The sequence below is a fragment of the Aethalodelphis obliquidens genome, unplaced genomic scaffold (assembly GCF_003676395.1).
Source record: "Aethalodelphis obliquidens isolate GAN/ISIS:26980383/991018 unplaced genomic scaffold, ASM367639v1 scaffold45, whole genome shotgun sequence".
Classification (NCBI taxonomy): domain Eukaryota; kingdom Metazoa; phylum Chordata; class Mammalia; order Artiodactyla; family Delphinidae; genus Aethalodelphis; species Aethalodelphis obliquidens.
This window is the reverse complement of record NW_020837989.1, coordinates 4,264,550-4,270,549: the sequence shown is the minus strand read 5'-3', so window position 1 is coordinate 4,270,549 and position 6,000 is coordinate 4,264,550. Positions and strand designations below refer to the sequence as shown.

The 6,000-nt window shown below is 49.0% G+C and overlaps 1 long non-coding RNA gene across 6 annotated transcripts in view; it reads left to right on the top strand.

The window, feature by feature from the left end:
- The first annotated feature begins 4,853 nt into the window (after positions 1-4,853).
- The window catches only part of LOC113606812 (uncharacterized), a 54,881-nt gene continuing 53,734 nt past the window's right edge, over positions 4,854-6,000 (top strand). For 4 of the 6 annotated variants that reach the window (XR_003427698.1, XR_003427699.1, XR_003427700.1 and 1 more), the window contains exon 1: positions 4,891-5,156. This is a non-coding gene — a long non-coding RNA (uncharacterized LOC113606812). Of the gene's footprint in view, positions 5,157-6,000 lie in introns of all 6 variants that reach the window. The other 2 variants (XR_003427696.1, XR_003427695.1) reach the window with 2 other exon arrangements.

Genomic DNA, 6,000 nt, shown 5'->3' with positions numbered 1-6,000 from the left:
ATGACATTTTTTTTTCCTTAAATTCCATATATATGTGTTAGCATACGATATTTGTCTCTCTCTTATTAAGGGCTTACTACAGGCCTAGCATCTTTTAGTGTACTACTGTCTCATTTCATCCTGCCAGATTGGGCTTCTTAAGATCCCCATTTTCAAAATGAGGAAAGCTAAGGCACAGACAGATGAAGTGCCTTGCTCAAGACCACACAGGTTCACGCGATGAGGCATCAGAACCCTCACCCTTGACCACGTGGCTCTGCAGCCTCCCAAGAGGACTGGATATAGGACCCTGTAAATATCAGGAATACTGCAGGGATTGGAGACTAGGAGAGACGGTGCAGCGAAGGATCACATCGCTAAGAGGCAAAGAGAGTTTCCTGAGTGGCAGAGTCAGGCATGACTCTGTGGAAGCGGAAGGCCTCTGCAGGTGTTATCACTTGTGTCTTGTCTGTAACTGGAGTCTGGACCTGGACATGTGCTCGTCCTGCTGATGGCTCTGCCTCGCCCCTCCTGAGCACCTGCTCTGGCCACAGCATAGCAGGTGCTCATTAAAATTGGGTTCTGCTGGTGGAAAAAGTCAGGCTGTTTTATTTGCAAAGTTGAAACAGCATAAATATGAGAGCGTTACCTGGGACCAGCTTTGGCCCAACTCTGTAGCACTGATTCCTCACTGAACCAGCAAGCAAACTTGCAGAACCAGCATCGTCTACAGCTTGGGGCCCTCTTCTTCCTGGCTCTGACCCAGGGAATCCCTGTGACTCAAATGATAATAATAAGAGCCGTGGAGGTGCTGAGCCCTGTGCTTTCTGTGGCTGGGACTCAGAGAGGTTGAGTTGTTGGATAAGGTGGCCCAGCTAGTTAACATTCTGTTTGACTGAGACAGAGGCCGGGCGCTTCCTGTGTGCAAGTGAGGATCACTGTGAAAGGAGAGGGACTGCTGAAGCCACCGGACAGGGTGCAGATGGTGCAGCCCTTCAGAAAACATTTATCCAGGGAGGCAGGATAGTCTAGCGCACTGGTTCTCAATCGTGTGTGTGTGTGTGTGTGTGTGTGTGTGTGTGTGTGTGTGTGTGTGTCATTTTATCCCCAGGGGACATTTGGAAATACCTAGAGACATTTTGGTTGTCACAACTGGAATGGGAGGTGCTACTGGCATCTAGTGTTCAGAGACCAAGGATGATGCTGAACATCCTACAGTGCACAGGGCAGCCCCACAGCACTGAACTATCAACTCTCCGGCCCCAAGTGTCAGTAGTGCCGAGGTTGTGAGACCCTGCCTGGTCCAGCAGTTGAGAGGGCATGCAGCCCTTGGAGTTGGAGGCACCCTTACTAGCTGTGTAACCAGGAACAGGCACTTCACCTCCTCAGTGGCCCCCTCTGTAACATTGGGGATATTAAGCTGAGCCAATGCCTGTTCACAGCTTTTGGGGGACAGGCACACGGTAAGTGGTCCATAATGTTGCTTTTTTTTTTTAATTGGAGTATAGTTGATTTACAATGTTGTGTTAGTTTCAGTTGTACAGCAAAGTGATTCAGTTATATATATTCATATATTCATTCTTTTTCAGATTTTTTTCTCACGTAGATTATCACAGAATATTGAGTTCCCTGTGCTATACAGTAGGTCCTTGTTGGTTATCTATCTTATACATACTAGTGTGTGTGTGTTAATCCCAAGCTCCTGATATAGCCCCCTGCCCCACGTTTCCCCTTTGGTAACCATAAGTATATTTCGATATCTGTAAGTCTGTTTCTGTTTTGTAAATAAGTTCATTTGTATCATTTTAAAAAAATTAGATTCCACATATGAGTGATATATGATATTTGGCTTTCTCTGTCTGACTTCACTTAGGATGATAATCTCTAGGTCCATCCATGTTGCTGCCATTGACATTATTTCATTCTTTTTTATGGCTGAGTAATATTCTATTGTATATATGTACCACATCTTCTTTGCCCATTTCTCTGTCAGTGACATTTATGTGGCTTCTATGTCTTGGCTATTGTAAATAGTACTGCAATGAACATTGGGGTGCATATATCTTTTTGAATTATGTTTTTCTACAGATATATGCCCAGGAGTGGGACTGTTGGGTCACATGGTAATTCTATTTTTAGTTTTTTTTGGTTTTTTAAATAAATTTATTTATTTATTTATTTTTGGCTGTGTTGGGTCTTCGTAGCTGCGTGTGGGATTTTCTCCAGTTGCAGTGAGTGGGGGCTACTCTTTGTTGCGGTGAGCGGGCTTCTCATTGTGGTGGCTTCTCTTGTTGCGGAGCATGGGCTCTAGGCATGCGGGCTTCAGTAGTTGTGGCACGCAGGCTCAGTAGCTGTGGCACGTGGGCTCTAGAGCGCAGGCTCAGTAGTTGTGGTGCACGGGCTTAGTTGCTCCACAGCATGTGGGATCTTCCCAGACCAGGGCTTGAACCCGTGTCCCCTGTGTTGGCAGGCAGGTTCTTAACCACTGCACCACCAGGGAAGCCCCTATTTTTAGTTTTTTAAGGAACCTCCATACTGTTCTCCATAGTGGTTGTACCAATTTACATCCCCACCAACAGTGTAGGAGAGTTCCCTTTTCTCCACACCCTCTCCAGCATTTATTGTTTGTAGACTTCTTTTTATTTTATAAATTTATTTATTTTAGTTATTTATTTTTGGCTGTGTTGGGTCTTTGTTGCTGCGCACAGGGTTTCTCTAGTTGCCGTGAGCGGGGGCTACTCTGTTGCGGTGCGCGGGCTTCTTACGGCGGTGGCTTCTCTTGTTGCAGAGCACGGGCTCTAGGCTCACGGGCTCCAGTAGTTGCAGCACACAGGCTCAGTAGTTGTGGCTCTCAGGCTCTAGAGCACAGGCTCAGTAGTTGTAGCGCACAGGGCTTAGTTGCTCTGCAGCATGTGGGATTATCCTGGACCAGGGATCGAACCCTTGTCCCCTGCATTGGCAGGCAGATTCTCAACCATTGCGCCACCAGGGAAGCCCTATTGTTTGTAGACTTTTTGATGATGGCCATTCAGACCAGGGTGAGGTGAAACCTCATTGTAGTTTTGAGTTGCATTTCTCTGATAATTAGTGACGTTGAGCATCTTTTCATGTGCTTTTTGGCCATCTGTATGTCTTCTTTAGAGAAATGTCTATTTATATACTGTTGCTATTGTTAATGACCGAGGGCATGCCTCTGCAGAAGAGCACTGACAAGGTAGACAGCGAGGAGGCCACAAGAGAAGCAGACTTGAGAGGGTGGAGGCCCTGACGACCTGGAGGACGACCTGTTCTGGCATTCAAGGTCACCGTGTCTTGCTTCAGCCTACATTGCTCACCCTGCCTTCCACTGCTCTGGATGGTCACTGGGCCAGGACACCCGGAGCTTTTCCTACTTCCACAGTCCCCACCCTCTGAGGACCTCCTCCTCCAAGAGGTACCTTGACCAGCCCAACCCTTAAGAATCACCTGGCCCTTATCACAGACTGAATCAATAGGCTGGCTATAGAGATACCCAGACTCATTACAGTCATATCCACTCAGACTTGGAAAAACACACCTGTTCTCATCTGAACACACAAGCAACCTCAAGGCACACCCCAGCCCTGGCCACAGACTCACAAATGTATTCCCGTACACTCACGAACACACATACACAACCATAATGCAATCTCACCAAGGCACATGGAGTCCCATACACATACACACACACACACACACCACTGGCACACAATAGCAATACATACGCAAGTACATGCTGTCATACCCACAAACCCACAAATTCATGTCCATACACCTATGTACATGCAAGCTCAGGAAAGCCCATAGATCTCATATATATACACACTTGTTTAACATTTAGGCATATAAAAGTATCTGTACATATACACAGAGACACGTTCTGAGCACACATGCTCATATACAGCTATCAATGTGCTTATATCTATAAGCATACATATGCATACATACAAGATACACATACAGGACTTCCCTGGTGGTGCAGTGGTCGAGCATCTGCCTGCCAGTGCAGGGGACACCAGTTCAAGCCCTGGCCCGGGAACATCCCACATGCCTTGGGGCAACTAAGCCCGTGTGCCACAACTACTGAGCCTGCGCTCTAGAACCCGCCAGCCACAACTACTGAGTCCATGAGCCACAACTACTAAAACCTGTGCCCCTAGAGCCCGTGCTCCACAACAAGAGAAGCCACCACAATGAGAAGCCCACACACTGCAACAAAGAGTAGCCCCGCTCACTGCAACTAGAGGAAGCCTGCACACAGCAACGAAGACCCAATGCAGCCATAAATTAATTAATTAATTAATTTAAAAAAAGAGATACACATACAGACTCCTATACATCCTCCCAAACACACACACAAAGACATTACAACAAAAAGAAAACCTGTCCTCTCTACGCACACAGATATGCTCCTGTAGCACATTTCGTTCATTCATCAATTCATTTATATTTTTAAAAATTGCTAAGGAAACTTCCTTGGGCCACCTTCCAAATTCAACCTTGCATTATAGCTACTGTGTAGCCCAGCAGAATGTACCAGTAGATCATTTCTCCCTTTAAATTTCCACTTGTGGGTAGGCGATGTGGATTTTCTCTCTGCCTTGCAAGACCCGGGTTAGCAGGGCCCCGGCTCCCTCATCTCCGTCCCTTTCTAACTACCCAGTGCTCCAAGGCCTCCACAGGGAGGGAGGTGATCACTAAGGGTCCTTGTCTAAAGGTGCCTTTCCCAGCACTAATCCAACCGCGGCAGGGGTGGGTCCGCGGGTGTGGCTAGGAACCGCGTGCCAACAAGGACACTCCGGGATGGGGGATGAGTGCTGGAAGCTCAAGACCTTCCCTTTGGTGCCTCCCCCACCTCACCGCCCCCACCCCCCACTCCGCTCTTCTCAGGCCCGCCAGCACCCACCCAGCCCTAAGTCGTCTGGCTGCGAGCGGGAGGACGCGGGGGCTGGGCTTTCGGCCACCCCTCCCCCTCCCTTCCTCCGCCTCCCTCCCTTTCCCCTCTATCCTCCTTCCTCCTCGCTCCCCTCCCTCCTCCGTTGGCCCGGCCACGCCCGCCCCTTCCCCTCCCCCGCCTCCTTCCCCTCCCCTCCCTCGTGGCTCAGGCTGCCCGAGGCTGAGTCATCGCCGCGGACGCTGCCCGGAGAGCTGGCGAGCAGGTAGGGAGATTGTGAAGAAAGCGACCCTGTGCGACCCGTGACCGCCACCACCAACAAGGCTGAGTCCCGGCGCATGGCCCTCTCCCCGAAAGGCCTGAAGAGGCACGGACAGGGCCCAGGATCGCGATGGGGAGGAGCGACGGGCCCCGGAAGGCGCTGATTCCGCCTCCCTTACAGCAGCATTTTGAAGAGCTGCACATAGGATGCAATCTAAGCGTAACATTAGGTGGCATCCAGGCCAGGCATCGCAAACTGGCGGCCCACGGGCAGGTTTGGCCTGCACCTGATCTTTATTTGGCCTACACAGTGTTGTTTGTTTAGGTTTTAGCCAGATGCCAGTGTTTAAACACCACAGGATATTTCATAGGGGGGAAGTCTGATTCCCAAGTCTTGAAAAATTAGAATATATGTCAACACTGGGCCAGTATTTCCCATGACAACAGTAGCGTCCTGCTGAGTGGAGCTGCTTCTTTAGTCGAGGCATTGCGTCCTCGAATTCCCCACATTCCCCACTACTTCCTTTTTCACCTAAGCCATTGAACTTGTTTTCTGTTACCTGTGAAGCCCCTGATTTAGCGATTCCTAATCTATCTAGTCCATGCTACTAATTTCTCAGATGGGAATGAGGAAATGGAGGTGGGAGTTTCCCAGTCACACAACATGTGGCCTAAATGCAGAAGGAGAATCCAGCTTTCCCTCACCTACCAATCTTCCACCAAACCATTTTGCTTCCTTTGGAATGCAGGCTAAGGAAAGGAATTGGCTTGTGAAAAGTGGGTCCCAGGAAATGATCTGGAGATCAGGGTGGACGCCAAATAGAAGATTTTCTGGAACAGAAAAAACC